Below are 26,468 nucleotides of genomic sequence, written 5' to 3'. Positions count from 1 at the left end.
TCGGGCTTGGACATCTTGGTGGTACTAGCCTCATGCTCGTCGTCTTTGAGTTTGGTCTTAGAGAAGTGTGCTTGGGGTGGAGAAGCATTGGCCTTCATGAGTTCTTGTTCCGCCATGAGAGCACCAATGTAGTTGCCGTCGAGGGAATTGTAGTTCTCAAGGAAGATAGTCTTGGAGATGTCGTTGTTCAATCCCATCATGAAGTGGAACTTCATTGACATGGGGTCATCCACGTCGGCTCGTCGCAAGGCTTTCTTCATCTCCTTGAAGTACTCGTCGATGGACTTGGATCCTTGGGTGGTGTTCTCCAATTGGTGTAGAAGTTGTTCCGTGTAGGTTGGAGGCACGAACTCTCGCCGCAAAGCTCTCTTCGTCTTGGGCCAACTCATGTCGTAGCTTTCCAAAGGTGTGTGAAGCCACCATGTTGACGCGTAGTCGTGGGAGTTTCTTGTGGCGCACTTCACTATATCTTCGGGAGGGACTTGATGTAGCTTGAGGTAGTCGTCCATCAAACGCTCCCACTCGAGATACTCCTCGGGTTCTTGAGTCGCATAGAAAGGAATCTTGTGGTCAGTGTCGAGGTCGTAGTAGCTCGTGGAAGTCGCGGACTTGAGCTTGGGGAGCTTCTCTCGAGCGTAGTCTTGAGGTGCTTGTTGGCGAAGATGTCGTATGTCCGTAGGCGAAGATTCCAAGGGAGATGGTGAAGTCGTTAAGCGGTTGTTGGTGTTGAGCTCTTGACCTTCACGTTCTTGTTGGTGATGGAGTCGATGCCGATGTGACCTTGCCGGAGATGGTAGCTTCGAAGCACGTGTACTTGAGCGTCTTCTTGAAGATGATGAAGATCTCTTGTAGGACTTGATGAGGGCTTTGATCTCCTCCATTTGAGCTTGCATCTTGGCGTCGGTAGAGTTTTTCGTGGCATCGCACTCGTCGCTGTTATTGTAGACCGAAGGGGAAATGCCTTGCCTATCCATCACAAGACTCGAGTAGAGGTGAGTAGGAAATGAGATAAACAATACCAAGTTACCTTTTCCCAAAGTTGAGGATGTATCTCGTTTCACCCAATGTGAGATGAAAGAATAGTGGAATTGGTACCAAACTTGTTCACTCACACCTATCAAGTAAAGCTTATGGAGTAGCTCGGTGAGGATGGTGGCACAAAAATTTAATGTAAAATGTTAGCAAGAGTCAATAATGTTGAAAGAGATTCACAAATTCGCAAGTGAAACAAGTAGACCAATAGCAAAGAATGGCACACGGAAACACACACACGGATAGATAAATGGGGTCATGCAACCAAGGAATGAGCACAAAATGTGGAGTCCACGGAAAACGCTCGTGTTGCACAACTCAAGAGAGACGCTAGCACGATTGCTCAATAGGCGGATACGACACTTGTGCACAACCTATAAGATGCAAAATGCATAAACTTTCTATCCCAAGTATGCTATGTATGTATGTTTCCCAGTGTTTCTCACACAATGATCCAAGATGATCAAGTATGATACCATATGATATATTGTAATGCACTATGATACTATGTTATGGCTCTTGCTTACAAGCTCTTTGTTCACTCTTTTTCTTTGCTTAAAAGCTTATTCTCTTTTTTTTTGATATGGCCACGATGCACAAACCAAGATAGCAATTGTATATATGCGGGAACAAACTTGTGGCACAAGAGATGATATGAATGATACCAATATGATATGGTAAGTATGCTATGGGAAGTATGATCACTAATGTGCACAAGTAACGTTGCCGGCAATACTCAAATGGCTAGTCTCGATAGGCAAGTGACGCAAAATGGGCTAGGGGTTAACAATGTAATGGTAAGGGAGAATGTACAAAGATGTCGTCGAGGTTACCGTCCTTGGAGATGATGAGTAGCGGTGTACTTGATGTAGACCCGTTCCTAGTTAGCGGAAAGCGGAAAGCGGTGGTGGTTTTGCGGAAGCTCAAAGGGATTGCGAACTCAAAATCTCAAATGTCAAATGGTGGTAGCGGAAAGCAGTGGTGGTTTTGCGGAAGCTCAAAGGGATTGCGGAAATGCAATGATAGGTTTTGGAGTACGCAATGCATAAGTGGAGGGTTAGGTGGTGGACTACACGGTGTCGGAGTTGGAAGCACGGTCCCTAAGTAGCCGAAACACCTTAAGAGACGCAACTCACAACACAAACAACCTCAAACAAAATTGGGTTAATTTGGGGTGGTGGAAGTGTATGGTGGGCAAGCCTATGCGGAAGTTATGGTGGTGGTTGATGAAGAAGCAATCGTCCCTAAGTAGCTTAAACACCTTAGGAGACTCGAATCGCAACTCAAACAACCACAAATGGAATGGGGAACAAAATGGGTTAGGCTGCGGAAGTCGGTGGTGGTTATGCGGATGATATGGTGGAAGCCCTAGGCAAATATGCCAAAGTTCCAAAATTTTGATGGACTCAAATGGTGATGGAACCTATCTAAAGGGATAGAGGTTGTGAATAGCTACTCAACGAGCTAAAGAACGCGACAATCGGACTCCGGATGTGAAAGTTATGGATAAAACGGTGAAACACGGGAGGCTGATGCTCCAGGGGTCGAACATCTGGGTCGGGGGCCGGATATCCGGGGGCTGATGTCCAGAACCGTGCAGATTTTGTGCTCCAGGAGCCGGATGTCCGGCCCGATGGCCCGGATGTCCGGCCTGAGGCCCGGATATTCGGCCCGACGATTCCAGATCGGGATTTGGACTTCGAAACTCGATTTGGGGCGGAAATTGATGATTTCGGGGGCAAAATTTGACGGATTTCGTGGAAGGAAAGTGGGGAAACTTGGGGAGATGCTAGATCCACTTGAAACCAAGCAAATCCATGGATCAAAATCAACAAAACATCATCAAACCAACAAATCACAAAAAATATTGAGGGCTATTTTTGGTGAGGATTTTCAAATTTAGGACGAAATCAAGCACAAGAAGGCTAGAAAACAAAGAGGGGAGGCTCCAAATTCGTGATAAATGTGGCTCTGATACCATATGATACGGGGCTAACCCGGTGTAGGCCGATCTTTCACGATTGGAGTGGGATCCCTCGAAGAACACGAAGAACACGAGGAAGAACGGAGAGAAATCACAAGGGGAAACACTCAAGAACAAGTCCAATCACACATCCACTAGACAATCAAACACACAAGATCCACAAGGTACACGAACAACAAAGGGAAAGATACAAGGTAGAGTTCATCTCCGTGCGGAGGTCTTGAAGGGGGGTCCGCCCGTGAGGGGGTCTTGATGATATATCCCGCAGGATCTTCTCCTAGATGGAGGTCTTGGCCTCCAAAGGAGTAGTAGTCTCTCTCTCTCTCAACAGTAGAGGTAGGTAGGAGGAAAGCTCACCTACAAATGAGCTATCACTTTGCTAACCCTAGAAAAGAGGTGGAGGTGGTCTATTTATAGTCTAAGCCACGAAGGGGTAAGTGGGAGAGGGATACAAGGCCAAAGGCCCGCGTCTTCGCACAGGCAGGGCGGTAGTACCGGTCATGGGGCCGGTAGTACCGGTTTTAGTGGTTGAAACGGTTGTTCCGGTGCTGTACCGGCCTTGCACCGCTCGATTACAGAAGGTTGACCGGTAGTTGGGCGGTTGTACCGGTCGACCGGTAGTTGGGCGGTAGTACCGGTATTTCTGCACGGGAATATTCCTCTTCTTCCTTCTCTTCCATGCTTCTCTCGCGGATGGTGTAGTTGTACACTTGCGCTCGCACTCCTCCTCCTCCTCGTCCAAGGTGTTCCAACAATACCTATATATGCACATGAGAGGAGTGTCAAGTAGTATACCATCCTCGAAGGGGTCAAGTGAACACGCATAAAGGAGATGATTCACCTTTGGGTATGTGAAGTAGATGTCACACGTGTCACTTGGCGAACGGACTCTTGACATGGTGATGTCCGTAGGATGCTCCGCATCAATGCGCTTACCGACATTGTACATTAATAATAGATAGTACCAACTTAAAGTACTACTGGTAATTTGCTCTAAGACTAGTACGTATGTAGTATTGGTAGACGCTCGTAATTAATTATACAAACTTACTGGCGACACACGCACTAACTACTTCTCACATGCTGCCATCGGGGCATGCTAGCCAGATGCCGGCGTTCTCCTTCCCAGCCTTGTAGGCGGCATCCCACCGTGCTTCGATCTCCGCCAAGCTCTCCTCAGCACGGCGTGCGGCCTCTTCTTTCTTGCGGCAGTGGAACTCTCTTTTCTTGACTGCTTTCTGCCTTTTCCGCTCCTTCTGTGCGTCTTTGGCCGCATCTAGATCCACCGCCCATTCGGCCATGGCAGCCTCAAAGTCCGCCCACGTAACTATGTTGACCCCGACGGCGATGAACTCGGCGCGGCGAGATGCCATCGCTTCCTTACCATGTGTGCGGTCGCAGGCGACGAGGAACGCGGTGCGGCGGGATGCCATATCAGTTACTCTGCGCCGTGGTGCCATGAACGACGCTTGGAGAGAGCTTTGGGACAGAGGGGCCGGGTAGCCGTACAATGTGGTGGTTTTTGAGAGCTCAGCGACAAACGACGAAGGAAATTTGGCTTCCCTTACAATTTTGCTCGTCAGTATCGCACACGGCTCATCTCCGTCGCCTCCGGAAACAGTGTGCCCTGAGCCTATTGTGTGTTGCGTTATGACTGGCCGGAACGCCAGCGACGCGGATCGCGCGTGTGCACCGTAGGATGCGCCGCGATCGAACGGCAATTGAAACGTCCTTTTTGGATCATGTTTACCTACTATTATTTGTGTTGTTTTTATCCATAACAATGCTTTTTGGAGTAATTCTAATGCCTTTTCTGTCATAATATGCAAGGTACACACAACGAGGAAGAATTCCGGCAGTTGGAAATCTAGACCTGGAAAAGCTACGCCAGGCCACCTATTCTGCACCACTCCAAATGGGCTGAAACTTCACAAGGATTTTTATGGAATAAATAAGAAATACTGGAGCAAATAACCACCGGAGGGGGCCACCTGGTGAGCACAAGACACCAGGGCGCGCCCAGGTGGGTTGTGCTCAGCCTAGCCCACCTCCGGTGCCCATCTTCTGCTATATAAGTCATTTTGACCTAGAAAAAATAAGGGGAGGACTTTCGGGATGGAGCGCCGCCGTCTCGAGGCGGAACTTGGGCAGGAACACTTTTGCCCTCCGGCGGAGCGATTCCGCCGGGGGAACTTCCCTCCCGGAGGGGGAAATCATCATCATCATCATCACCAATAAATCTCCCATCTTGGGGAGGGCAATCTCCATCAACATCTTCAACAACACCATCTCCTCTCAAACCTTAGTTCATCACTTGTGTTCAATCTGTGTACCGGAACTATAGATTGGTGCTTGTGGATGACTAGTAGTGTTGATTACATCTTGTAGTTGATTACTCTATTGTTTATTTGGCTCAAGATTATATGTTCAAATCCAATATGCTATTTAACACCCCTCTGATCTTGAACATGATTATCATTTATGAGTAGTTACTTTTGTTCTTGAGTTCATGGGAGAATTCATGTTGCAAGTAATCATGTGAACTTGATATGTGTTCAATATTTTGATAGTATGTATGTTCTGATTCCCTTAGTGGTGTCATGTGAACGTCGACTACATGACACTTCACCATAGTTGGGCCTAAGGGAATGCATTGTGGAGTAGTTATTAGATGATGGGTTGCGAGAGTGACAGCAGCTTAAACCCTAGTTTATGCGCTATTCCGTAAGGGACCGATTGGATCCAAAAGTTTAGTGTTATGGTTAGAATTTATCCTTAATACTTTTCTCATAGTTGTGGATGCTTGCGAGGGGGTTAATCATAAGTAGGAGGCTTGTTCAAGTAAGAAAAACACCTAAGCACCGGTCCACCCACATATCAAATTATCAAAGTAGCGAACATGAATCGAATCAACAAGATGAAAGTGACTAGATGAAATTCCCATGTACCCTGACGAACGCTTTGCTTTTTATAAGAGGCCATTTTAGCCTGTCGTTTGCCTCAAAAGGATTGGGCTACCTTGCTGCACGTTTGTTACCGTTACCGTTACTTGCTCGTTACAAATTATCTTGCTATCAAACTACTCTGCTACTTAAAATTTCAGCACTTGCAGACATTACCTTGCTGAAAATCACTTGTCATTTCCTTCTGCTCCTCGTTGGGTTCGACACTCTTACTTATCAAAAAGGCTACAATTGATCCCATATACTTCTGGGTCATGAAGGCTCTGTTCTGGCGCCGTTGCCGGGGAGTGAAGCGCTCTTGGTAAGGAAAAATTATTACTACGTGCTGAAATTTATTGTCACTTGATGAGGACATGACTACCTTGGATACGACCAAAAATATTGCATACATGCATATTTGTCAGGTGATTTCTAGTGCAAACTATTCAATAATCTATTTATGTTATCCAGAACAAAAATACTTCACACACTTTTGTGTTTTGTCTAATTGCAAGTGTATGGGACATTTGTACAATCCACATATGAAGATAAGGGAAAAGGAGAAGTTTAGGTTCTGTTCAAAAAGTCCTCTCACGTCACTTTTGGGCCAAGAGAAGATAGAGTCCAAGTCTCTCACGTTCTGGATTCAGATTCGGACTACATAGACATACCTAACTCAAAACGCCAACAACTTTTTCTTATGGACTCCGAATTGGGTGATTCTTTTTTTGTTGGAAAGTAGATTTCGTCCTCTTTCCAACCCAACTGGATTCACCTTTAAATTCGTCCGGAGCGTTGAGATTTGGACGAAACAATCTGACGCTGCAGCAGGATCCGAGTCAAACAACAAGTCCAAAGGTGTTGCATCACCTCCACTTGGGCTCATGAGCCTTGTACGACCTAGGGTTGGTTTTAGGCTGCCTTGGGACATCCTCCCACCTCCATGGCCTCCACCCCTTGCTCCTATATAAGTAGATCCATCTAGTAGCTTTTTGCTTGGGATTTGTTTAGTTAAAAGTTTGCCATTGCAACTTCGTGTACTTCGTTTGTGTCCAACGACCAGACCAAGACCGCTTTCGGATCCCCACCTTTATCAATACTTCATCTATATTCGCAATATTCAGATTGCATTATCATATTCTTGCTTGTTCTTCGATTGCGTGCAGGAATATACCTTCGTGGTCAGGCTGATTGTGCTTCCAGCATCGTCAATAACCTCGGGAGATTGGTTTAGCGATTGCTAAGGCGCAACGTCGTGCACGTTTGTAGTCGGATCGTCAAAGTCGGCTCCACCAAATCGATAGTTATCATCTCATCGAAAGATCGGGACACCCTCGCCTCTATCAAGTGGTATCAGTTTTCAGGTTGCTCGGTGAGAATTTCCAGCTTTCCCTAGATTAGATTTATTTTCTTACCTACTGTCCAAGAAAAAGCCACAAAAAAAGTTAGATCTATTCATCCTTTGTCCAAACCAGTCTGAGCCTTTGCAATTTTCTTTTCATTGTTTGCATTATTGAATTATCGGTTGCATCGTCGTGTCGAGTTGCTGGTCTTAGTGTCTAGTTCGTTTAGAGTTTCGAGTTCTGTTGACATTAGTCACGCCGCCGCTACATCGTTATCCCTTCCGTTGTCCACCACCCAACCATCAATTTCCTGTACATGCTACCCACTGTTCATTATCATAATCATAGTTGAGATCGTTCACATCTTCGCTTGATCCAATCTGCATCTTATCTAGTTTGTTTTGGAAAGAGGGAGAGAGAAAAAAAAGACGGAGAAAAAAAAGAGAGAAAAAAAAGAAAAAAAAGTCAGAGAAAGAAAAAGAGAGAAAGAAAAAAAGTGTGAGGAAAAAAAAGAGAAGAAAAAAAATTCGGATCTATCTAGACTCAATCTCGTAGTTGAATTCGGATTGGAATCTGTTTTGTGCACTGTTCAGTAGAACAGGCATAACTTCCTCATACGAAGTCAGTTTTGGCTCCACGAGTACTCAAATGAAAGCTAGCGACGAGCCGCATCTAAATAGTTACAGAGGCTTGTTCACTATTTGAGACCTCAAAATCGGCTTCTAAATAGGTCTTTTTGCCCTCCGAAGTTCGCGGACACAGCTTATTCTAGTTTTTCAGGCCAGTTTTAGAATTCTTTGACTCCTCATATCAATTCGGAATTGAGTGATTCTTTTTGCATTGGAAAGCTTGAGTTAATAGCATTCTTTGAAAAAAGTTATCAGAAAATTGGCTCAAACTTTTCAAGAGGAAAGTTGGAGAGAGTTGTTGGATATCCTGCTTGGCAGTTGTTTTTCATCATTATCTTTACTGCCGTTGTGATCTTCACTAATATCTTGCTGTCCAGAGCTACTTAGTATCCTTCATTGATGCTAGTTGTGCTATGCCGTGACCTCATTAGTGTTCTAGGCTCGCGTCTCTAGTCCGGTCTAGCCTAGGACCAGCACAGTACCGTCGTTGAGCGTTTATTCAACATTGCATCTCTGAATAGATTATTGCTAATATTTTGCTACCATATATAGCCAACCCAGCTCCACATATTTCTGCACCGTGTATACGTACGTTCCCCTGGCAATCGCTTTACACAATCTTCAGAGTTATTTGACACCGCTGGTTGCCTGTCACCACCTGCTGCTTGGTAAGAACTTGTAAGATATTGATATTTGCTTTACTGTGAGCACTTTACAACCACATCCTAGTAGTTCATCGGAACATTATTCTTGAATTTTGTTTCTTGTTTCTACTAATCATGACAGGTTCCGGAGATAGAAGTTCTTGGACGACGGACACATCATTATCATCACGAGAGTTGGGACAACACACACAAGCACATGGTCAGGTTATCTCTTTACCGTCATTTGAGGGTAGATTTAATCCTACTATTTATCTAGCTTGGGAGCTTGAAGTAGAACAAGTTTTTAGTCACCATGACTTTTCTGAACTTGAGCGAGTACGAGCTGCCACTAGAGCATTTACTGGTTTTGCTTCTGTTTGGTGGAGTGTGCATTGTAAGAAAAACATTGATAACCAACCCACAACTTGGAAAGATTTGAAAGATGTAATGAGACAACAATTTTTCCCTCCTTACTATCGTCGTGAATTGCTTCGCAAATTTGAACAATTTAAACAAGGCAACAACACTGTTCATGCTTACTACCTAGAGTTCAAATCTTATATGCATCATTGTGACATAGAAGAATCTGAGGATGATACAATGAATAGATTTTTTGGTGGTTTGAACCATGATATTCAGGCACGATTTCAGTATATTCCTCGTTGCATTACTGGTATGTATGTTCGTGCTTGTACCTTTGAGAGACAGAGGAGGATGCATTGGATGACTACAACAACTACTATTCTAGTTCATGCTCACCACCACCGCTTGGTTCCTCCACCGTTGCACCTACTAGAGCACCCACACCTCAGATTGTGAGCGCGACATCATCTCAAGAGTATGGTACATTGCCATCATCCGTACCTACATCAGCTACATCTTTGCGACAAGGTAACTGTAAAGGTATTGATGATATAACTTCACATGAGAATGATGCATGCCTAGTTAACTTGAATACATCATGTGTTGAGTTACCTATTGATTTGAGCGCATCACCTATTTTAGAGAATCATGTTACTGTCATGAATGCGTCATGTGATCAAACAACTGAAATACCAACAATTTTGAGTGCACCCAATGAATTAACTGTTGATGCAAAAGAACCAATGTTTAATCATTTTGATATGACCTCTAATCTTGGTGATGATTCTGTGTCAAATGACTTATTGCATGTTTGCTTATTTAAGCATGTTGTAGCATGTAAATTTGATGCAAGTAAGGTTTATTCACCAATGTTGGGATGGTTTAATGATGAATATTGTCAAACTTTCATGCCTTCTACTTCTTGTGATAATATTTTGGCTTTATATTTTATTAACTATGTAAGTTACTCATGTATACATGTGTCATATGTGCAAAATCCACGGGAAGTAAAAATGGATGACATATACATATACAACATTACACCTTGTCTCTTTTGTTAGCCACATTTCAGATTAAGCAACGCTGAGGACGGCTTTATTTTCAAGAAGGGGATGATGATGAGGACATGACTACCTTGGATACGACCAAAAATATTGCATACATGCATATTTGTCAGGTGATTTCTAGTGCAAACTATTCAATAATCTATTTATGTTATCCAGAACAAAAATACTTCACACACTTTTGTGTTTTGTCTAATTACAGGTGTATGGGACATTTGTACAATCCACATATGAAGATAAGGGAAAAGGAGAAGTTTAGGTTCTGTTCAAAAAGTCCTCTCACGTCACTTTTGGGCCAAGAGAAGATAGAGTCCAAGTCTCTCACGTTCTGGATTCAGATTCGGACTGCACAGACATACCTGACTCAAAACGCGAACAACTTTTTCATACGGACTCCGAATTGGGTGATTCTTTTTTTGTTGGAAAGTAGATTTCGTCCTCTTTCCAACCCAACTAGATTCACCTTTGAATTCGTTCGGAGTGTTGAGATATGGACGAAACAATCTGACGCTGCAGCAGGATCCGAGTCAAACAACAAGTCCAAAGGTGTTGCATCACCTCCACTTGGGCTCATGAGCCTTGTACGACCCAGGGTTGGTTTTAGGCTGCCTTGGGACGTCCTCCCACCTCCATGGCCTCCACCCCTTGCTCCTACATAAGTAGATTCATCTAGTAGCTCTTTGGTTGGGATTTGTTTAGTTAAAAGTTTACCATTGCAACTTCGTGTACTTCGTTTGTGTCCAACGACCAGACCAAGACCGCTTTCGGATCCCCACCTTTATCAATACTTCATCTATATTCGCAATATTCAGATTGCATTATCGTATTCTTGCTTGTTCTTCGATTGCGTGCAGGAATATACCTTCGTGGTCAGGCTGATTGTGCTTCCAGCATCGTCAATAACCTTGGGAGATTGGTTTAGCGATTGCTAAGGCGCAACGTCATGCACGTTTGTAGTCGGATCGTCAAAGTCGGCTCCACCAAATCGATAGTTATCATCTCATCGAAAGATCGGGACACCCTCGCCTCTATCATCACTTGTTACTATGGAAAACAATCCTTTGAGGGGTTTGTTCGAGGTATCTTCACCTCGACCAGAACCACAATTAGTTACCCCTAAACCTACTGCACCTACTAAAAATATTGAATATGAAATTCCTTCGGGTATGATAGAACAACTGCTAGCTAATCCTTATGCAGGAGATGGAACAGAACATCCTGATATGCACTTGATATATGTGTAAGAAATTTGTGGATTGTTTAAGCTTGCAGGTTTACCCGGAGATGAGGTTAAGAAGAAAGTTTTCCCTTTATCTTTGAAGGGAAAAAGCATTGGCATGGTATAGGCTATGCAATGATATTGGATCTTGGAATTGGAATCGATTGAAATTGGAGTTTCACCAAAAAATTATCCTATGCATCTAGTTCATCGTGATCGGAATTACACATATAATTTTTGGCCTCATGAAGGAGAAAGTATCGCTCTAGCTTGGGGGAGGCTTAAGTCGATGTTATATTCATGCCCCAATCATGAGCTCTTAAGAGAAATTATTATCCAGAATTTTTATGCTCGGCTTTCTCATAATGATCGATCCATGCTTGATATCTCTTGTGCTGGTTCTTTTATGAAGAAGACTATTGAATTCCGGTGGGATCTTTTGGAAAGAATTAAACACAACTCTGAAGATCGGGAACTCGACGAAGGTAAAGAGTTAGGTATTAAGCTTAAGTATGATTGTGTTAAATCTTTTATGAATACCGATGCTTTTCAAAAGTTTAGCACTAAATATGGACTTGACTCTGAGATAGTAGCCTCCTTTTGTGAATCATTTGCTACTCATGTTGATCTCCCTAAGGAGAAGTGGTTTAAATATCACCCACCTATTAAAGAAGAAATCAAAGAACCTGTACTAGCTAAAGAGGAAACTATTATTTATAAAGTTGATCCAGTTGTTCCTACTACTTATATTGAGAAACGACCTTTCCCTGTTAGGATAAAGGAACATGCTAAAGTTTCAACTGTGGTCAATAGAAGCTATATTAGAACACCAAAACCTGATGAACAAATCAAAGTAGAACCTAGTATTGCTATGGTAAAGGATCTCCTGGAAGAAAATATAGATGGGCATGTTATTTACTTCTGTAATGAAGCTACTAGAATTGCCAAACCTGATAAAGAGGATAAACATACACCAGTTGTTGGCATGCCTGTTGTCTCAGTTAAAATAGGAGATCACTGTTATCATGGTTTATGTGACATGGGTGCTAGCGTGAGTGCTATTCCCTTTACCTTATATCAAGAAATTATGAATGACATAGCACCCGCTGAAATAGAAGAAATAGATTCTACTATTAAACTTGCTAATGGAGACACCATGACACCACTTGGGATTGTTAGAGATGCTGAAGTCTTGTGTGGGAAAATAAAATATCCTACTGATTTTCTTGTTCTTGGTTCCCCACAAGATGATTTTTGTCCCATTATCTTTGGTAGACCTTTCTTGAACATCGTTAACGCTAAAACAGATTGCGAGAAACAAACTGTCGGTGTCCGCTTTGGTGATGAGTCTCATGAGTTTAATTTTTCCAATTTTAGTAGAAAACCTCATAAAAAAGAATTGCCTAGTAAGGATGAAATAATTGGTCTTGCTTCTATTGTTGTGCCTCCTACTGATCCTCTAGAACAATATCTGCTAGACCATGAAAATGATTTACATATGCATGAAAGAAATGAAATAGATAAGATCTTCTTTGAACAACGTCCTTTGCTTAAACACAATTTGCTAATTGAAACTCTAGGAGGTCCTCCTCCACCTAAAGGTGATCCTGTGTTTGAATTAAAACAATTGCCAAACACTTTGAAATATGCTTATCTTGATGAGAAGAAGATATATCCTGTTATTATTAGTGCTAACCTTTCAGAACATGAAGAAGAAAGATTATTGAAAGTTCTAAGGAACCACCGAGCTGCTATTGGATATACTCTTGATGATTTAAAGGGCATTAGTCCCACTCTAGGTCAGCACAAGATTAATATGGAACCCGATGCTAAACCCGTTGTTGATCACCAATGTCGGTTAAATTCGAATATGAAGGAAGTGGTAAGAACGGAAATATTAAAACTTCTGGAAGCAGGTATAATCTATCCAATAGCTGATAGTAGATGGGTAAGTCATGTTCATTGTGTCCCTAAGAAAGGAGATATTACTGTTGTTCCTAATATTAAGAATGGACTTATTCCACAAAGAATTGTTACATGCTATAGAATAGTAATTAATTTTAGAAAATTAAACAAAGAAAATAGAAAAGATCATTACCCTCTTCCTTTTATTGATCAAATGCTAGAAAGATTATCTAAGCACACACATTTTTGCTTCCTTGATGGATATTCTGGTTTTTCACAAATACCTGTTTCTCAACCTAATCAAGAAAAGACCACTTTCACTTGTCCCTTTGGAACTTATGCTTATAGACGTATGCCGTTTGGTTTATGCAATGCACCTACTACCTTTCAAAGATGTATGACTACTATATTCTCTGACTTTTGTGAAAAGATTGTAGAGGTTTTCATGGATGAATTTTCTGTTTATGGGAAGTCTTTTGATGACGGTTTAAGCAATCTTGATCAAGTTTTGCAGAGATGTGAGGAAATAAATCTTGTCTTGAATTGGGAGTAGTGCCACTTTATGGTTAATGAAGGTATTGTTTTGGGCCATAAAATTTTTGAAAGAGGTATTGAAGTGGACAAAGCTAAGGTTGATGCAATTGAGAAAATGCCATGTCCTAAAGATATCAAAGGTATCGTAGTTTCTTAGGTCATGCTGGTTTCTATAGGAGATTTATCAAAGACTTTTCTAAAATTTCTAGGCCCCTTAAAAACCTTTTGCAAAAGGATGTTCCTTTTGTTTTTGATGATGATTGTTTAGAAGCCTTCTAAACACTCAAGAAAGCCTTAATTTCTGCACCTATTATTCAACCACCTGACTAGAACTTGCCTTCTGAAATTATGTGTGATGCTAGTGATTATGCTGTTGGAGCTGTTCTAGGACAAAGAGTTGATAATAAACTAAATGTTATTCATTATGCTAGTAAAACTCTAGACGGTGCTCAAAGAAATTATGCTACTACTGAAAAAGAATTTCTAGCAGTGGTGTTTGCATGTGATAAATTTAGATCTTACATTGTTGATTCAAAAGTAATTGTTCACACCGACCATGCTGCTATTAGATATCTTATGGAAAAGAAAGATGCTAAACCTAAGCTTATTCGATGGGTTCTCTTACTACAAGAATTTGATTTACATATCACTGGTAGAAAAGGAGCAGAGAACCCCGTAGCTGATAACTTGTCTAGGTTAGAGAATGTACTTGATGACCCACTACCTATTGATGATAGTTTTCCTGATGAGAAGTTAGCTGCAATAAATGTTTCTCATAATACTCCTTGGTATGCTGACTATGCTAATTACATTGTTGCTAAATATTTACCACCTAGCTTTACATACCAACAAAAGAAAAAAATTCTTCTATGATTTAAGACATTACTTCTGGGATGACCCACATCTTTATAAAGAAGGAGTAGATGGAATTATTAGATGTTGTGTACCTGAGCATGAACATGGACAAATCCTATGGAAATGTCACTCCGAAGCTTATGGAGGACATCATGCGGGAGACAGAACTACTCACAAGGTATTGCAGTCTGGGTTTTATTGGCTACTCTTTTCAAGGATGCTCATAAGTTCGTCTTATCTTGTGATGAATGGTCAAAGAATATGTAATATTGGTACGCGTCAAGAAATGCATATGAATTATTCACTTGCTGTTGAACCATTTGATGTTTGGGGTTTTGATCACATGGGACCTTTTCCTTCCTCTAATGGGTATACACATATTTTGGTTGCTGTTGATTATGTTACTAAGTGGGTAGAAGCTATTCCAACTAGTAGTGCTGATCACAACACCTCTATTAAAATGCTTAAGGAAGTTATTTTCCCAAGGTTTGGAGTCCCTAGATATTTAATGAATGATGGTAGTTCACACTTTATTCATGGTGCTTTCCGTAAAATGCTTGCCAAGTATGACGTTAACCATAGAATTGCATCACCCTATCGTCCTTAGTCTAGCGGTCAAGTTGAACTTAGCAATAGAGAAATAAAATTAATTTTGCAAAAGACTGTCAATAGGTCCCGGAAGAATTGGTCTAAGAAATTAGATGATGCACTTTGGGCTTATAGAACAACATATAAAAATCCTATGGTATGTCTCCTTGTAAAATGGTTTATGGAAAAGCTTGTCATTTGCCTCTTGAGTTAGAACATAAAGCATATTGGGCAATTAAAGAACTCAACTATGATTTTAAACTTGCCGACGAAAAGAGGTTATTTGATATTAGCTCATTAGATGAATGGAGAACCCAAGCTTATGAAAATGCCAAGTTATTTAAAGAAAAAGTTAAAATATGGCATGATAAAAGAATCCAAAAGCGTGAGTTTAAAGTTGGAAATATGTTCTTTTGTACAACTCTCATTTCAGATTCTTTGCAGGAAAACTCCTCACCAAATGGGAAGGACCCTATGTTATTGAGGAGGTTTATCGGTCTGGAGCTATCAAAATAAATAATGCCGAAGGTACTAACCCGAAGGTTGTTCATGGGCAACGAATAAAACATTATATCTCAGGTACGCCCATTAATATTGAAACTAATATTATCCAAACTATGACACTGGAAGAACACATAAAAGAAATCTTCCGAAACACTCCAAAATCATGAAAAAGAGGAGGTACGTGATACAGTAAGTTAACGGACTACGAAAAAACCGCAAAAATATTTTTTGTCCATTTTGGAAAATAAAAAAATAGGAAAATAAGAAACAACCAGGAAGGTCACCCTGGTGGGCACAAGACACCAGGGCGCGCGCGCTCAGGTGGGTTGTGCCCACCTTGGGTACCTTCCGGATTCCGTTTTTCTCCCGTTTGCTTGTTTCCCAAGATAAAAAATCTTTATATACCCCCCGAACCTATTGACCACCGTATCGCGGAGAAATCTTCTGTTTTCTTTTCCTTGTTGTTTCCTAACAGATCCCATCTACCATGGCCACTTCAAGCCCCTCCAAGGACAAGTTCTTCAAGAACGTCATCAACCCATATTTGCGGGAGGTGGTGCAGCACCCTCAGGTCATCCAGATGCATGAGGGGGTGCTGCACATCCGCGATCTGCAAGGACCCAAGGGAACGAGGACCATGGAGGCCAAGCTTCAAGCTATGGAGCAGGAAGTCTTCCGGTGCAAGGGGATGGTGGAGCATGGACTCAATGCCAATCACCTCATGATCACAGATTTTACCTGTGATCTCAAGGTGGATGGCAAGTCCATGAAGGACATCGTCCTCACCCTCAACAAGCAAATCAACTTTCTCCAAAACCAAGTCTTTGAATATGAGGCGAGGTTTAAAGGTATGAGTTTGGCTACCAGTTGCAGGACCCGTGAGACTCATTCTTCCTCTTATGATGGTGGACCTCTGCCATGGAAACCCGAGGACAAGATCGCCTCTACTTCATCACCACCACCTTCTTCATCACCAAAAGAAAACTGAGTATCGGGTATGGGCACTCCCCTTGGCTTCCGCCAAGCTTGGGGGAGGTGCCCCGGTATCGTATCACCCCCACCATCTTTTGCCTTTACTCATTTTAGTTTGATCCTTAGTTATCTTTTGCTTTAGATGAATAAAAGTTTAGTTCGATCCTTTATTTTTGAGAGTTTTCTTAGTGATCTATCCTTGTAATCGTGTGCAAGATATATAATAAAGTTTAGTTTGAGTTTTTGCTTTCTTTACTTTCATGTTCCAATAAAAAGAAAGGAAATAAATGAAAAAGATCATATGTTAATCTTATGGTAGGTAATGACACCACATAAGGAAAAGTATAAGTAGAAAATTTTATTAGAGATTGACAAACATAGAATTGGTCAATGATGCAATTCATGAAAGAATTAATAAGGGAAGAGAAGATTCACATACAAATACACTATCTGGAAATCATTTGTGATTGTGAGCCCCCATCGAAATATTATATGCCAAAATTGTTGACGTTGGACAAGGAAGACAACTTAATGATTTATGTTTGTTCATATTCACATAGAAGTTATGTTGTCATAGATCCTTCAACATATGGTGCTTTCCCCCCATCTTTGCTAGACAAAAATTCCGCACTAAGTCGAGATACTACTTGTGCATCCAAAAACCCTTAAACCCAAATCTTATTTTCAAGAGTCCACCACACCTACCTATGGATTGAGTGAGATCCTTCAAGTAAGTTGATAGCAGATGGGCGGCGCTCCCGTGGCCGCTGCGTCCAGTAGCTCGGCGACGCGTTCCAGCAGCGCATCCCGGCCGCTCTCCATCAGTCGGCACCGCAGCAGCTCCCGCGCCACTGTGAGTGCAGCCCGCATGTTCGCCTGCTCCTGCCGGGTATGTGGCGCCGTTGCCGCGGCGTGATGAGGACATCAATACCATTGTTACACCCACAACCCCTGCTACTATACATACTAGACCGATTACTAGAGCTCGCGCACGCCAATTAAATTACCAGGTACTTTCGTTTCTTGGTAATGATTCTAATGTTCATGAGAATATGATGCTGCCTAAATTGGATACATTTGTTTTTCTTACAAATGAAGGGCCTAGCTTGGAGAAGGATGAACATTGCAGCAAGAACAAGCATGGAGTTGATGGCATGCGCAAGGGAGACAAGAACAGAGTTTCAAGTGATGATTTCAGGACTTTGAAGCCACCATAATGAGTGCATGAAGCCTTGGACGAAATATACAAGATGCCACTTCATAATTTTCGTCCAGAGGCCATGTAATTTCGAAATACTTCAATATAGGCTATTTTTTTTAGAGTCCGTATGTGTGGGGAAACAAGAGTTAGGGTGGGATTCGGACCCCTCCTCCAAGGGCCACGAAATTCCCCCCCTCTTCCTCCATATATACAGCCCCTAGGGCATCGTTTAGACTTCGGGTTTTGTTTAGATTAAAAGTTCGCCATAGCTGCAACTTCGCGTACTTCGTTTGTGTTCAACGACCAGACAAAGGCGTCACAGAACCCCACCTTCATTAATAAAGCTTTCCTCTTTTATTCGCAATATCTAGATTGCAATCTCAGTTTCTTGCTTGTTCTTCGTTTGCTCGCAGGAAATAGACCCTCGTGGTCAGGTTGATCGTGCTCCGGCGTGGTCAATAACCCCTCGGAAGTTGGTTTAGCGATTGCTAAGGCACGACGTCTTCGCACGTTCGTAGTCGGATCGTCAAAGTCGACTCCCACAGAAAACGATTGCTATCTCATCGAAACATCGGTACACCTTTGCCTCTATCAAGTGGTATCAGATTTCCAGGTTGCTCTGTGAGATTTTATGGTTTTTCCTAGTTTAGATCGAGTCTGTTCTTCATACCTATAGTCAATGAAAAAGCCAAAAAAATAGGGTTAGTTCATCCTATCCGAACCAATCTGAGCCTTTGTAGAATCTTTTCCGTATTTGCTTTGTTGAATTTGCGGTTGCATCGTCGTGTCAAGTTGCTGGTCTTAGCGTCTAGTCCTTTAGAGTTTCGAGTTCTGTTCACAGGTTGTCACGTTGCCACTGCCATATATCACCACCACATCATCATCATCGCTGCTGCCATATACCACCACCGCACCAACTTCATTACCGCTGCCATATACCACCGCCACATCTTCACCGCCAATCCGAGTCCATATACGCCACCACATATCCGCCGCCATCACGCCAGTCCGAGTTCCACCAGATTCATCTCTGCCACCAGTCCGAGTTCCACCAGATTCATCTCCGCCACCAGTCCTATTCCGAGTCCAGTATTTTGTTACTCTGTTTTGGATTTCCAGATCACGCCATACTCCGAGTCGTGACAGAGAAGGACTCCCGAACTTCCGTGTTAACCGCAGTAGAAAAATAGTTCCAGTTTAAAAAAAACTAAGTCTGGAAAATTCTGGCTAGGCAGTTTTTAGGCCATTTGTAGACTTTTTCGAAAAAAAAATGTTGCGGAGCAAAAAAAAAGAGGAAAAAAGTGCAAAAAAAAGGAAAAAAAAGAGAAAGAATTTCAGAGTGTGCTCCTCCCTTGTTTACGTGCAGCGCCGTGATTTTTTTAGTGTTCTAGGCTCGCGTCTCTAGCACGGTCTAGCCTAGGACCAGCACAGTACCGTCGTTGAGCGTTTATTCAACTTTGCATCTCTGAATTGATTATTGCTGACCCTTTTTGCTACCATATTATAAGCCTTCCCAGCTCCACATACATCTACATCGTGCGTTTGACTCTCCCTGGTAATCGCTCTATCCAAGCTTTGAGAGTTTTGACTACATCGGTTGCCGATCACCGCCTGCTGCTGGGTAACAATTGGTAAGAATTTGAGATTTGCTTGACAGATTTGTGACACCCACCACCACCACTTGTTAGTAGTCTTGTGTGTTTCTATTGCTACTAACCATGCCAGGATCACAAGCCGACGAGATTGACTGGGAGAACTTCACGAACAAGGAGCTTCATGATAAGTTTCAGCAAATGATGACTGAACAGGTGCAAGATGTGCTGAACAATTTTGAAGAGGCCATGGAGAAGATCACTGGCCTTGAGAAGACGTTCGAAACAAAGCTCGATAACAGATTTAATGAACTGCTTGCGCGTCTTCCACCACCGGCTGCACCTGCCGCACCTCTGCAACAACAACAACAACAACAACAACAACAACAACGACTACCTCCACGTCGGGAAACAGCCCTCTGCCGAGTGAGCCGTGTCCCTCTTCAGCCTGGCCAAACTGCTGGTGCTGCTGTTGATACTTCTGTGGCTCCTGCTGCTGATGTGGAGGAGGATGATTATGCGGGAGATTACGAGGATGAGGTTGATCAAAATCAGAACTACGTGCAACCACCAGCACCACAACCACCAGGTCGTCCACATGCAAATAATGGCAATGTTAGGGCTACCCCTCAGGTACGAGATCATGACCATCTCCCTAAACTGAAATTGAATATTCCACCATTTGAGGGTAGATATGTTCCTGATATATATCTTACTTGGGAGTTAGAAACTGAACAACGATTTACATGTTTACAATATCCTGAGGAGAGACGTGTTCCTGCTGCTGTTTGTGCTTTCACTAGCTTTGCATGTGTTTGGTGGTCTGAACATTGTAGATTATATCCTGTTCCAGCTACTTGGGCTGCTTTGAAAACTGCTATGCGTACTCGTTGGGTTCCACCATATTATCAATGTGAATTACTTCAAAAATTGCAGCGCTTAAGACAAGGAAAAAATTCTGTAGAAGAATATTATCAGGAATTACAAACTGGCTTGATTAGATGTGGTATTGTTGAGGAGAATGAAGCTATGCTTGCACGTTTTATGGGTGGATTAAATAGAGAGATTCAGACCATTCTAGAGTATAAGGATTATAATAATATCCCTCGTTTATTCCATCTTGCTTGTAAAGCTGAACGTGAAGTGCAGGATCGACATGCATTGGCGCGAACTAACTTTTCTGCAGGTCGACCTTCATCATGGACACCACGTGCATCATCTACTTCCACTGCAACATCACCTCCTTCAGGTGCCACCTCCAACCGTGATACAAGAAAGCAGGCACAACCACCACTATCTGCCAAGAGCACACCTGCCGGGCCTGCACAGAGCTCTTCTTCTTCCATGGCGTCAACTGGGCACACAAGTGATATTATTTGTCATCGTTGTAAGGGAAGAGGACATTTTGCGAGAGAATGCAAATCTCAGCGTGTGATGATTACTACTGAGGATGGTGGGTATGAGCTCGCTAGTGACTATGATGCGGACACTTTGGCTCTTATTACACATGAAGAACACGGTGGAGATGATTCTGATCATCAGACGCAATACATGGCTGCTGAAGATGCTGACAGGTATGAATGTTTAGTTGCTCAACGTGTTTTGAGTGTGTAGGTTACACAAGCTGAGCAAAATCAGAGGCATAATTTGTTCCATACAAAGGGAGTTGTGAAGGAACGTTCTATTCGCGTCATCATAGATGGAGGGAGCTGCAACAACTTGGCTAGCATGGAGATGGTGGAGAAGCTATCTCTCACTACAAGACCACATCCACATCCTTACTACATCCAATGGTTCAACAACAGCGGCAAGGTTAAGGTAACACGTACTATTCGGGTGCATTTTAGTATCTCTACATATGCTGATTATGTTGATTGTGATGTGGTACCTATGAAAGCATGTTCCTTATTACTTGGTAGACCATGGCAATTTGATAAAAATTCTGTACACCATGGTAGAAACAATCAGTATACTCTTGTTCATAAGGATACAAATATTACTTTGCTTCCTATGACTCCTGATTCCATTTTGAAAGATGATATTCATAGAGCTAATAAACAGGAGAAAAATAAGAGTGAAAATCAGATTGTGGCAAAAGAATTTGAGCAACAAATGAAGCCTAATAATAAACCATCTAGTGTTGCTTCTGAAATTAAATTGAAAAGTGCATGCTTACTTGCCACCAAATCTGATATTGAAGAGCTAGTTTTTGGCAAATCTGTTTGCTATGCTTTTGTGTGCAAAGAGGCATTAGTTTCATTCGAGGACGTGCCTTCCTCTTTGCCCCCTGCAGTCACTAACATTTTGCAGGAGTTCGCTGACGTCTTCCCACAAGACGTGCCACCGGGATTACCACCTATTCGAGGGATTGAGCATCAAATTGACTTAAATCCCGGTGCATCGCTACCCAACCGTGCACCATACCATACCAATCCAGAGGAGACGAAGGAGATTATGCGTCAAGTACAAGAGTTGCTCGACAAAGGTTATATTCGCGAATCCCTTAGTCCTTGTGTTGTTCCTATTATTCTAGTGCCGAAAAAGGATGGTACGTCGCGTATGTGTGTTAATTGTAGAGGCATTAATAATATTACTATTCATTATCGTCATCCTATTCCAAGGCTAGATGATATGCTTGATGAATTGAGTGGCTCTACAATCTTCTCCAAAGTTGCTTTGCGTAGTGGATACCATCAAATTCGTATGAAATTGGGAGATGAATGGAAAACAGCTTTTAAAACTAAGTTTGGTTTATATGAGTGGTTAGTCATGCCTTTTGGGTTAACTAATGCACCTAGTACTTTCATGAGACTAATGAACGAAGTTTTACGTGCTTTCATTGGACGGCTTGTGGTAGTCTATTTTGATGATATACTGATTTATAGCAAATCTTTGGAAGAACATTTGGAACATTTACGTGCTGTTTTCATTGCTCTACGTGATGCACGTTTGTTTGGTAACCTTGGGAAGTGCACCTTTTGCACCGACCGAGTATCTTTTCTTGGCCATGTTGTTACTCCACAGGGAATTGAAGTTGATCAAGCCAAGATTGAAGCTATTGAGAGTTGGCCGCAGCCCAAAACGGTCACACAAGTGAGGAGTATTCTTGGACTCGCTGGTTTCTATAGGAGTTTTGTGCGAGATTTTAGCACCATTGCTGCACCTCTCAATGAGCTTACAAAGAAGGATGTGCCTTTTGTTTGGGGTACCGCACAGGAAGAAGCCTTCACGATATTGAAAGATAAGTTGACACATGCTCCTTTACTCCAACTTCCTGATTTTAATAAGACTTTTGAACTTGAATGTGATGCTAGTGGAATTGGATTAGGAGGTGTGTTATTACAGGATGGCAAACCTGTTGCATACTTTTTCTGAAAAATTGAGTGGGCCTAGTCTGAACTATTCTACTTATGATAAAGAATTATATGCTCTTGTTCGGACCTTAGAAACATGGCAACATTATTTATGGCCCAAAGAATTTGTTATACATTCTGATCATGAATCTTTGAAACACATTAAAAGTCAAGAAAAACTGAACCGTAGACATGCTAAATGGGTTGAATTCATTGAGACTTTCCCTTATGTCATTAAACACAAGAAGGGTAAAGAAAATGTTATTGCTGATGCATTGTCTCGTCATTATACTATGCTTTCACAACTTGACTTTAGAATATTTGGTGTGGAGACCATCAAAGATCAATATGTGCATGATGCTGAATTTAAAGATGTATTGCAGAATTTTAAAGAAGGTAGAACATCGAACAAGTTCGTCGTTGACGATGGATTTGTGTTTCGTGCTAACAAGCTATGCATTCCAGCTAGCTCCATTCGTCTTTTGTTGTTGCAGGAGGCGCATGGAGGAGGACTAATGGGACACTTTGGCGTGAAGAAGACGGAGGATATACTTGCTACACATTTCTTTTGGCCAAAGATGAGACGGGATGTTGAGCGTTTTTTTTTTCTCGCTGCACTACATGTCAAAAAGCTAAGTCACGACTCAATTCTCATGGTTTATATATGCCTTTACCTGTACCTAGTGTTCCTTGGGAGGATATATCTATGGACTTTGTTTTAGGTCTACCTCGAACAAAGAAGGGGAGGGATAGCATATTTGTTGTCGTGGATAGGTTCTCGAAAATGGCACACTTTATACCATGTCATAAAAGCGATGATGCTGTTAATGTTGCTGATTTGTTCTTTCGTGAAATTATTCGCTTGCATGGTGTGCCAAATACTATTGTTTCAGATCGTGATACTAAATTTCTTAGCCACTTTTTGAGATGTTTATGGGCTAAGTTGGGGACTAAACTTCTTTTTAGTACTACTTGTCACCCCCAAACTGATGGTCAAACTGAAGTAGTCAATAGAACATTGTCGGGTTGTTTTGAAGAATAATAAGAAAATGTGGGAAGAATGCTTGCCTCATATTGAATTTGCTTATAATCGTTCGTTGCATTCTACTACTAAGATGTGCCCTTTTAAAATTGTGTATGGTTTCCTACCTTGTGCACCCATTGATTTGTTGCCTCTTCCATCTTCGGAGAAGGTTAATTTTGATGCTAAACAACGTGCTGAATTGATCTTAAAAATGCATGAGTTAACTAAGGAAAACATTGAGCGTATGAATGCAAAATATAAACTTGCTGGAGATAAGGGTAGAAAACATGTTGTCTTTGCACCTGGAGATCCTGTTTGGTTACATTTGCGTAAGGATGGGTTTCCTAATTTGCGCAAATCAAAGCTAATGCCACGTGCTGATGGTCCTTTTAAGGTGTTAGAGAAAATAAATGATAATGCATATAAACATGAGCTGCCTGTAGATTTTAGGGTTAGTCCCACTTTTAACATTGCAGATTTGAAGCCTTATTTGGGTGAGAATGAAGCCCAGACCCATTTCCTGCAGGAGACACCATAAATTGTTTGATGGCCACAATGAGATATCGATAGTTGTTTAGTATTGGCGCCAGACCTATCAGATAAGAACACCAGTCTCGGAAGAACCTTACCAAGATGAAAGGACAGAAGAATTGAGGAAAAGGTTATGCCACTACTAGAAGAGCCAGAGAAGGAATTATACTGAAGATCTGAGAAGACCGACCCCGTCAAGAATAAGGATGGAGTATATGAGTATTGATGGGACCGTAACGATGTTTCTAAGGGTGGTAGCACCCTAGACCCCCTTAGACGGTCGATGGATTTTTATGAGACCCGCAACCTAACCTATTTCTTTCTAGCCTCTCCGAATCTCGAGGACGAGAGTCATTTTAAGGGTGGTAGGTTTGTAACATCCCAAAATTCTAAATTTTGGAATGTTATAATAAATAAATAGTTTTGATTGTTTGTTTGATTGTTGTGTGATTCATTGACTGAAAGTGAGTGAAATTTGAAACTTTTGAAAGTAAAATGAGAGGGAATAAAGAACTTTCCCAAACTTTCATTTTGCATTTATGATCTCCATGAATTCAAATTCTTTTCACCACAAAACCCTGGAGAGAAGATGACATGACTTCTTCCATTTAAAATGAAAAGGGTTCTGAAAATATTTGAATTTCATTTGGAAATATTTCAAATTCATAAACTTTAAGCAACTCAATGATTTTCATGAGAGAAGATAAAATGACTTCTTCAAACATATGAAATATGAGTTGGAAGTTTAAAAGGAACAAATTTAAAGTCCCTTTGAAATTATTTTCAATTTGGAGTTATTTGGATTTTATTCAAATTATTTTTATCCAAAAATAAAATATATGTAAAATAGGGTAAAATGATTCCCTACATTAGAAAATTGGAGAGAAATAAATTTAAAATCATTTTGGTATTCTAAAATGATTTTTATTGGGTTTTATTGCAATAGTAGCTTGTTTGCTTTATTTAAATTTTTGTGGATTTTATTTGATGCTAGAAAAATGTTCATGTTGTAGAAAATCTTTTTTCTAAAAATTTTGATATATAATATGCCTATTATAGTAAAATTTTATTTGGTTTTTTATTTATTTTCCGTTTAAAAAAACGAACTGGGCCAGCCCCGCCAACCGGGCCGAGCCAGCCCAGCGCCCCGCGCCGCTTCCCTAACCTCCCGAAGGAGTCCGCCGGCGCCGTGCCCGATCCGGCCACCCCGTGCCTTGGCCCCTCCTCCACGCCACCTCCTCCCCTCCCTCCTATAAAACCCGAGCCACCCCGGCCCCTCTCTCTCTCCTCGCGCCGCTGCTCCCGCCGCGTTGTGCCACCCGCCGCCGAGTCGCCGCCCCTCGCGCCGCCGCCGCACTTCTCGCCACTGCCGCCGGAGCCGCCGTCGACCGAACTGGTAAAAACCCGCCCGGTCTGGTTTATTTCTTTTTAGGGTTTAGGTTTTTTGGTTTTCCTATTAAAAACCCGGTTTTCCCGGTTTTTGTTTCGGTTCGATCTATTTAGCGGACGTTCGTCCGTTAGCTTCGGTAGTGAACGATTTTCGTTCATTAGGTCTCTGTAGTGAGCGTTCGCTCGATAGATTTTTCTTTTTGTTTTCCGTCAGGGACCTAGTTGTAGTTGTTTTATTTTACAATTTAGCCCATAGTTTTCAAACGACCACAACTTTTTGCTCGATTGTCCAAATCTAACGAAACCAATGCCCACTTCTTCATTATGATCCTCTCTATCCAGTAAAACAACTTGAACATGTTTTTGAAAATTTAAAATTTGGTTTCAAACAGATTTGAATTCAAATTTCTTTTGTTCATAACTCGAGTTTTATAACTCCGTTTGAGTTGATTCTTTTTGCAAATCGAAGCTCTTGATCTAAACTTCCTGATAAGACAAAATTCACCCAATTTTGGTACTGTTAGAAATTGTTTTATGTTGCAAGAGTTATTTGCCTGTTTTCAAAGTTTTCCGAGATCTTTTCTTCGATTCTTTTGCGTGAGTGCTTATGTATGCAATTGCTTGCTTACGATAGATTAACCGGAGTGTGACGAGTAGAACTATCAGGAGTTATGAGTGCGAACCATCCTCATCAACAGTACAAGGCAAGTTCACACTTTGATCATATCCCTTTTATTACCCAGTTTTTATGCATTAGTTTCAACCCTCAAACATTGCATGAGTAGGATTGATAACATGTG

The sequence above is a fragment of the Aegilops tauschii genome, chromosome 3 (genome assembly GCF_002575655.3).
Source record: "Aegilops tauschii subsp. strangulata cultivar AL8/78 chromosome 3, Aet v6.0, whole genome shotgun sequence".
NCBI classification, from domain to species: domain Eukaryota; kingdom Viridiplantae; phylum Streptophyta; class Magnoliopsida; order Poales; family Poaceae; genus Aegilops; species Aegilops tauschii.
Note: the sequence above shows the minus strand (reverse complement) of the source record.